A 9,007-nucleotide genomic window follows, 5' to 3' on the forward strand; every position below is an offset into this window, starting at 1 on the left:
AATATTCTTAGTTTTGATGATAACAAGGATATGAATTTTGGATGAGATAATGTGGTACTCTAATACATTGCAATTTCCCTTTCAGGAAGTATATAAAGAGTATGCACAAATTAGCGCTCAGAAGCTTTGACTCAGAAGGTTCAGCATGCAACATCAGAACATGGTCTGGCAAGACATCAGAAGATGGTCAAAGCAGAATCAGAACATGGGTTTATGGAAGCATCAGAAGAACTTGAGATCAGAAGCAGAAGCACTGAAGTTCTCATGGTATCACGCTCAGAAGCACTTCAAGGTCAGAAGACAAGAAGATGCTCTGCACCAAGCTGTTTGACTCTGATGATATTCAAATGTTGTATACACAAACATCAGATCAGAAACAAGTACAAGATGGCAGGCTACGCTGACTGACAAAAGGAACGTTAGAAGCTATTAAAGGCAACGTCAGTAGACACAGCGTAAACAAGGCTCGAGGTTGTTGACAAAAGAGTGAAACATTAAATGCAATGTTGTACGGAATACGCAAAGCATTAAATGCTCCCAACGGTCATCTTCTCAAGTGCCTATAAATATGAAGTTCTGATGAGAAGCAAGGTTACCGATTCTGACGAATTCTGTGAATACAAACTTGCTGAAACGCTGTTCAAATCAAAGCTCACAAACTTCATCTTCATCAAAGCTCACTACATTGCTGTTGTAATATATTAGTGAGATTAAGCTTAAACCTTAAGAGAAATATCACTGTTGTGATTATAGCTTTTCAGAAGCATTGTAATACTCTTAGAATTGATTACATTAATTTGTAAGTAACTAGAGTGATCAAGTGTGATCAGGATACTCTAGGAAGTCTTAGCTTGTGTCTAAGTAGTTATAACTAGAGTGATCACGTGGTGGTCAGGATACTCTAGAAAGTCTTAGCTTGTTTCTAAGCAATTGTTCCTGGAGTGATCAGGTTGTGATCAGGATACTCTAGAAGACTTAGTCGCGGGCTAAGTGGAAAACCATTGTAATCTGTTGAGATTAGTGGATTAAATCCTCAGGTGAGGTAAATCACTCCAAGGGGGTGGACTGGAGTAGTTTAGTTAACAACGAACCAGGATAAAAATAACTGTGCAATTTGTTTTTATCGTTCAAGTTTTTAGACTACACTTATTCAAACCCCCCCCCCCCCCCCTTTCTAAGTGTTTTTCTATCCTTCAATTGGTATCAGAGCGCCGGTTCTAAGGTGCAAGCACTTAACCGTGTTTAGAAAAGATTCAGGAACAAAAAAACGCTTCGGTAAAAGATGGCTGGTGAAATTCCAACAAACCCACCTGCATCTACATCTGGCTCTGCTGAGCAATATAATGGTAACAATGGTTATACTAGACCATCAGTATTTGATGGTGAAAACTTTGAATACTGGAAAGATAAACTGGAAAGTTACTTTCTTGGTCTAGATGGTGAACTATGGGATCTTCTGATGGATGGTTACAAACATCCAGTGAAAGCTAGTGGCGTAAGGCTTACAAGGCAAGAAATGGATGATGATCAGAAGAAGCTTTTCAAGAATCATCATAAATGTAGAACTGTTTTGCTGAATGCTATCTCTCATGCCGAGTATGAGAAGATATCTAACAGGGAAACGGCCTATGATATATATAAGTCATTGAAAATGACCCATGAGGGAAATGCTCAAGTCAAGGAGACTAAAGCTCTTGCTCTAATCCAGAGATATGAAGCCTTCAAGATGGAGGATGATGAAAACATTGAGAAGATGTTCTCAAGATTTCAAATGCTAACTGCTGGATTAAGAGTTCTGGATAAAGGCTACACCAAGGCTGATCATGTAAAGAAGATTATTAGAAGCTTACCCAGAAGATGGGGTCCAATGGTAACAGCATTCAAGATTGCAAAGAATCTGAATGAAGTTTGTTTGGAAGAGCTTATCAGTGCCTTGAGAAGCCATGAAATAGAGCTGGACGCAAACGAGCCTCAAAAGAAAGGTAAGTCTATTGCATTAAAATCTAATGTTAAAAAATGCACTAACGCTTTTCAGGCTAAAGAAGAAGATTCTGAAGAATCAGAATCAGAAGAAGAAGATGAACTGTCCATGATCTCCAGAAGGGTAAACCAACTCTGGAAGAGCAAGCAAAGGAAGTTCAGAGGCTTCAGAAGTTCAAAGAGATTTGAACGAGGAGAATCTTCTGGTGACAGAAGATCTGACAAGAAGAAGGCTGTCTGCTATGAGTGCAATGAGCCTGGACACTTCAAGAATGAATGTCCAAAATTTCAGAAGGAGAATCCCAAGAAGAAGTTTCATAAGAAGAAAGGTCTTATGGCAACATGGGATGATTCTGAATCAGAATCAGAATCAGACTCTGAAGGAGAGCAAGCCAACTTCGCACTGATGGCTGTCGCTACCGCGAAAATTAACAGAGTCGCCACTAACATATTTATCCTGAAAAGGAAGGGAATGCCAGCAAACCACAAAACAAAACAACGGTCTCACGACCAGAGAAAAAGGGTAAGGGAGTCGGTTACGCGAGGGGAAGGTGCTAGCACCCCTCGCGCCCATCGTACTCGATGGTATCCACGCCTGTGTCTAAAACTATGGGTGTGTAACAAATCTACGCTAATCTGGACTAAAATGAATGCAGAATGTAGGGAAAAGAAAGTATTATGCTCGCACGGGCCCTACCCCGCTGCCTACGTATCTGTTTTGCAGAATCAGAGCTACCGTAGCTCGGCTAACTAATTTCTATTTGTTTTGTGTTTTTTAGGTGAACGAGTTACATTCACACTCCGCTGCTCGACCTTTGGAAACTTATGCTGGGAATGGAGCGGAAATAGCAAGCTCTTAAGAAAAGAAAATCAAAGAGTGTGGTTTGTGTTTTAAAGAATGCATGAGGAAAACCTAAACTAAGGGGGAAAGCATGCTACCTAATGTTATCATACAAAGAGTACATGTCTAAGCTAAACTAACAACCTACGAGGGAAAAGGGGAGGCACACAAGAATATCACACAAACGAGCATCCGCTTGTAAAGCAAACAAAACCAACGGTACTGACCGAATGGTAGAAAAGCGGTCCCGCCATAGCCAAGGGGAGCAGCTCGACCCAAGTCAACCAAGCATTAGACCTCGCAAAAATGATCGGGCCATAGACAAGAGGGCGGACCCCTCTCAGCAACCAAGCTGTCACGGATCGTAAAGGAAAACGGTGCGTGCGTACACCGAGCATCAACGTCGAGCGACGCGAGCTATAGGAAAGGCGGGGGTCCGGCTGCATGAACCCTTTTCCTGACATACTCGATAACAAGACCTTGTGCAGGTTCTGAAGCGAGCGACGCGTAGCATGCGCATACTGAACGGAATCGATGAGACTAGGCGGGGGTTGATTGCTAACCCTTTCCGCGTGCCTTCCATGAGGTCTTAACGGAGTGCCATATAGGACTTATTACACCGTGACTCCCTGCCGCAAAGCACAAATGTAAACACACCAACAAAAACAGAGCCTCTTTCGAGGGCTTGGCCAGATGCATGTCTAGGTCCTACTTCTCATGTTAAAGGATGATGCGGAAAGCGGTAAAAGGGACCAGGAGACAATACCGAACGGATAGCAAATCCGCAGTGAGCTAGCAACGCAAGCAGACCTAAGAAACTTCACGTAATCCAACATCCAGCAAAGCCAGGAGTCCAGCACAAGTGTCAAAGCAATGCAGTGTGAAAATAAATCACAACCGCTATGCGGTGCATATCAAACACAACCACACAAGCAACCTGCAAGGGAAACACAATCCAGACAATACAGAAATATACATCTCAATGAATGAGAGATCAGATGAATCGTGTCAGGAATAAGTTCGTGTCCCACAAATAAAGTGGAACACGATGCAAATCAATCGCACCGGAAGCGAATTCGTGTCCCACAAATAAAGTGGAACACGGAGCAATCGAAGGCCCTCTCGAGGTACCTTGCACATCTCAACAACCAAATCAGTAATAACAAGGAGGCATGCACCCGCCATAGAAAAGAAGAGAGAATAAATTCTAAGTAAATCCTAAACAAAAGTCTAACAAGATTAAATTGTTTTTTTTTTGACATTTTTCTCTAAAAGTAATAGAACAAAACTATGCGCAAAACAATTAAATTCTAACAAGAAAAATATTACATGTTTTTAATTATTTTTTATCATGCAAAAGTCTAACAAAACAATTGATTTTTATGTTTTTGATATACTAAAAATGATAGAAGACAAACTAGGTAAGAAAAACCAAATCTAAAATAGAAAGCTATATACACAGGGGGTATGATGTTGAAAATAGGTGTGCAGTCAGCAAAGAGGGCGCAGGGCCCAAAGGCTTTTGGTCCAATAGCATGTTTTTGTTCATTTTTCTGGATTCTAGCCAAAAACAATGGTGATACGGGCTTAGAGGGTGAGAATTCGTACATGGCCCAATGCATAATTGAGTGTTTTTGTTTCAGCTTCTCTATGTTCAAAAACGATGGTGGTGGGCTTAGGAGAGGTGTGGCTAGCATTTTCGGTACAGGCCCAAGGATTATTCAGTTTTGTTTGATCCAACAACAGTTTATTCATCACGGTTCAGATTAAATCCCATTAGTAACAGATTCTTATGCCATTAATCTTACTTATGTCCAATTAATCAAACTTAAATCACTAATCTATACCAATTAAAACCAATTAGATCTCATTAAACTCACATCAATGTAAAAGCATTACTATAAGAAAATTGGATTAAGAAAGGGATCTAGGGTTACTCAAATGTGACGCATCAGCTTCCTCTTTCTCAGACGAATGCGCGGCGGTGGCTGGAGCTTCACCGATTCAAACCTCACCTTCTCCGATTCAAAGTCCGGCCACCACAAACTCGACAGATCTCTCTCACTCGCCCTCACTCTCTTCTCAACACGATGTCGCGATCTCCGCCTTCTCCTTCGTGACAAAGCGGCGGGCGGGAACTAAGTCTTCTCCGACGAAATCGAACTCTCCGGCCTCCGTACATATTTTTGGTCCTCACTTGTTTCTATCTTCTTCTCCTTTGTATTGTTAATTTCTTGTTGTTTGCAATGATGTGAGATGATGATTCAGTGTTCTCGTACAGAGAGATGACGTGGAGGCGAATTGAAGATGCTGAGATGCGATATGAAGATGATGTTGTTGCGATGAAGATGATGAAATTCGCGGTGAGGTCTAAGTAATGCTTGAAGCGTGATGGATGTTGAAGTTGTAAATCGATTGTAAGCTTGCGGAAGTAGAGAAGATTGAAGATTCGTTGTTTGATTTTCTGTTTGTAGATTCTTGATGAGTGAATATTATCGTGATGATTCTTTTCTTTTTTGCTGAACTTTTGTTACATTTTGTTGTGATGCAGAAGAATCGAATTATGGCGGAGAAACGTTGAAGGTGATGATTATGGTGGTTTTTGTGAATGATGAAGATTGTCGAAGGTTCTTGAAGATGATGAAGTTTTTGGAGAATTCGGTTACGATTTCTGTTGCACTTTTCTGTTGTTGAAGATGAATGGAGAGAGTTTTTTTTTGAGATTGAGGAGTTGTTTTCGGTTGTGAGTTTAAGAAATTGAGAGAGTGAAGGTCGGTTATGGAGGATGAATCTGGATTCAGAGATTATGGTTGGAGAAGGTGATTCCATGATGATGAGAGAAAGATAATGAAGATGAGGATCGAGAGAGAGGTTCAAAAGTTTGTTACGATCTTTTTTGGTGAGTTTCTATTAATTTTTCTGTTACGTTTTTCTTTTTTCTCCTCTTGCTGCTATGGTTTTTTTCTCTTTTTGCAGAGTTCTGATTCCGTTTTTCTTCTTTGTGCTGTTGTTGGTTATTTTGCTAGCAGGCTTGTATGCTTGGAATGTCCTTGGCATTGTTTAAAAAAAAAGCAGCAAAGGTCTATTGGGCTTCCACTGGAGATTGAAGATTAGGATAGATAAAGAGATTTGGTTTTGATGTGTAATGGAAATATGTAGAATATTTGGACTGTTGAAGTGGAACTTGGAAATTGTAATGGAATGGTTTTAATGTTGGAAAGAACTTTGAAGAATGTCATGAAGAAATTAGATTTTGAACATGATTTTTTGTATAATTTTTGTAATAAAGTGGGCTTCATAATTTGAATGTGCTTGGACTTAATTTGAATTATTTTGTAGTGAATGATAAATGGATATTGTATGGATACTTGTAAAGTTTTGAATTTTGTATGGAAATGGTGAGTGATATTCGAATCAACACTTGCATGGATACTCTTTTAGTGAATAAACTCCAATTCTCTTGCAAAATTCAATGGACCTCTAATTCGATCCAATTCATCAATCAAACTCAAACTTGTACGATAAGTCACCAAGAAATTGAAACTAAAATGACGCCTTGAACACAATGTTCTCCTCAAGTTTATAATCTTGTACCATGACTTGTTCATTTGCAATTCACCTCATAGGCCCTTGACTTAATGACCTCGAAATAATGGAACTCTTTATTATTTTTCTTCGATTTTCAAATGACGAAATAAACGCCATTCGTAACTTATAACACAGAGAAAGAGGGCAAATTTTGGGGTGCAACAATGGCTACAGAAGATGATGGATCAGAATCTACATCAGAATCAGATTCTGAAGAGGTATTTTCTGAACTATCTAGAGAAGAGTTAGTTTCCAGTTTAATAGAACTTCTGGAACTCAAGGCTCATCTTAGTATCAAATACAAAAAGCTGAAGAAGCGGTTTGAATTTGAAACTAAGAAGCTGGAAGTGGAAAACTCTGAACTGAAGGAAAAAGTTTTAAATCTATCCAAAGATAGTGGATCTCCTTCTGAAACAGAAAAATCCATTCCGAGTCTCAATCATATTCTGAAAGAATATGACTCGAGCTTCAGAAAGTTCTTATCTAGAAGTATTGGCAGAAGTCATCTTGCTTCTATGATATATGGTGTTTCTGGAAATAGAAGGTTTGGCTTTGGCTATGAGGGTGATACCTCACATAAATTTGAACCTATTGATGATCTGAAGATCACATACAAGCCATTGTATGATCAGTTCAAATATGGCCATGCACATGATATTAGGCTCACTTCACATGCACAGAGTTTTAACACTGTTCACACCAAGAAGCATGTGACACATCCTAAGCAATATCATGCTGACAAACCTAAAGAATATCATGTTGTTCCTCCTATTAAATATTATGCTAAACCCAAGTTCAATCAGAACTTGAGGAGAACTAACAAGAAAGGACCCAAGAAAATGTGGGTACCTAAGGAGAAGATAATTTTTGTTGCAGATATCCTTGGCTGCAAAGAGGACAAAAAGCAAAATGTCATGGTACCTGGACTCTGGGTGCTCGCGACACATGACGGGAAGAAGGTCTACATTCCAAGACCTGGTGCTTAAACCAGGTGGAGAAGTCAAGTTTGGAGGAGATCAGAAGGGCAAAATCATTGGCTCTGGAACCATAAGTCTTGGTAACTCTCCTTCCATAACTAATGTACTTCTTGTAGAAGGATTAACGCATAACTTATTGTCCATAAATCAATTAAGTGACAATAGTTATGATATAATCTTCAATCAAAAGTCTTGCAAGGTTGTAACTCAGAAGGATGGCTCAATCCTATTTACAGGCAAGAGAAAGAACAGCATTTATAAGATTGATCTTTCAGATCTTGAGAAGCAGAAGGTGACATGCCTTATGTCTGTTTCTGAAGAGAAATGGGTCTGGCACAGAAGATTAGGACATGCTAGTTTGGGAAAGATTTCTCAGATTAACAAACTAAATCTGGTCAGAGGACTCCCAAATCTGAAATACAAATTAGATGCTCTTTGTGAAGCATGTCAGAAGGGCAAGTTCTCCAAACCTGCATTCAAGTCTAAGAATGTTGTGTCTACCTCAAGGCCGTTAGAACTCTTGCACATTGATCTGTTTGGCCCAGTCAAAACAGCATCTGTCAGAGGGAAGAAATATGGATTAGTCATCGTTGATGATTATAGCCGCTGGACATGGGTAAAGTTCTTAAAACACAAGGATGAGTCACATTCAGTGTTCTTTGAATTCTGCACTCAGATCCAATCTGAGAAGGAGTGCAAGATCATAAAGGTCAGAAGTGATCATGGTGGCGAATTTGAGAACAGATTCTTTGAGGAGTTCTTCAAAGAAAATGGCATTGCCCATGATTTCTCTTGTCCTAGAACTCCACAACAAAATGGAGTTGTAGAGTGTAGATGTTATTGATTGGCTATTTTTTTTGGTAAAACAAATAGTGTCTTTATCATGTCAAACCTGGTGTCATGACATGCATTGTTTTGAAGTTTTTCTTGTGCAGGCTTTTACCTGATGTCAAGACCGATGTCATGACATCCGAAGCTGCTGTGTTTTATTATGTTCTCGTTATAGTTATTTGATCTGTTAAGACTTTGCGCGCCTCTTTTGGAAACTTTGGATATTGATTTGTTTCAGAACAGCTTTATGCGATGGTTATTCATAGGATCTTTGCTTTATGGAAATGGTCTTAATTAGGTTTAAAACTAATATTGGATCCAAGGCCCAGCTGTTGCAAGATTATTTATAACAATTGAAGAAGCTGCTGGACGTTGGTTTTTTGGTTTTAGGGTTTGCCGTCCAGAAGTTTGATGTGTTTTTGTTTTGTGTACTAGCCTTCTTGTAAGCCAAACAATCATCATGATGAATGTCTTGGTCTAGGCGTTTTTGTTTTGAGTTGTAAGAAGTACTCAAAGCTTTTAAGCAAGAGTACTATTGTACTTGATCAAAGCTTTTAAGCAAGATCAAGTTGTGTTTTTGAAGAGTGTCTTCTTTTGTTATTCGTCTGTTAATTTTTCATCACTGTTGTGATTGAGGGGGAGTGAGTAGGATCTCTGGTCTAAGTTGTTTAGATTGAAGTTGCATTGGGTAGATATTAAGTGAAAGGCGTAATATTGAGTTGTATTACCTTGAATTGATATTACTTATAGTGGACTTCCTCCCTGGCTTGGTAGCCCCCAGATGTAGGTG

The 9,007-nt window shown here is 39.4% G+C and overlaps 1 long non-coding RNA gene across 1 annotated transcript; it reads left to right on the forward strand.

The window, feature by feature from the left end:
* Positions 1-4,630: 4,630 nt before the first annotated feature.
* LOC131609360 (uncharacterized) lies at positions 4,631-6,473 on the forward strand. The gene is made up of 4 exons (XR_009286117.1): positions 4,631-5,010; positions 5,103-5,238; positions 5,373-5,720; positions 5,851-6,473. It is a non-coding gene; the product is annotated as an uncharacterized LOC131609360 (long non-coding RNA).
* Positions 6,474-9,007: the final 2,534 nt, after the last annotated feature.

Source organism: Vicia villosa, linkage group LG6 (genome assembly GCF_029867415.1).
Source record: "Vicia villosa cultivar HV-30 ecotype Madison, WI linkage group LG6, Vvil1.0, whole genome shotgun sequence".
Lineage (NCBI taxonomy): Eukaryota > Viridiplantae > Streptophyta > Magnoliopsida > Fabales > Fabaceae > Vicia > Vicia villosa.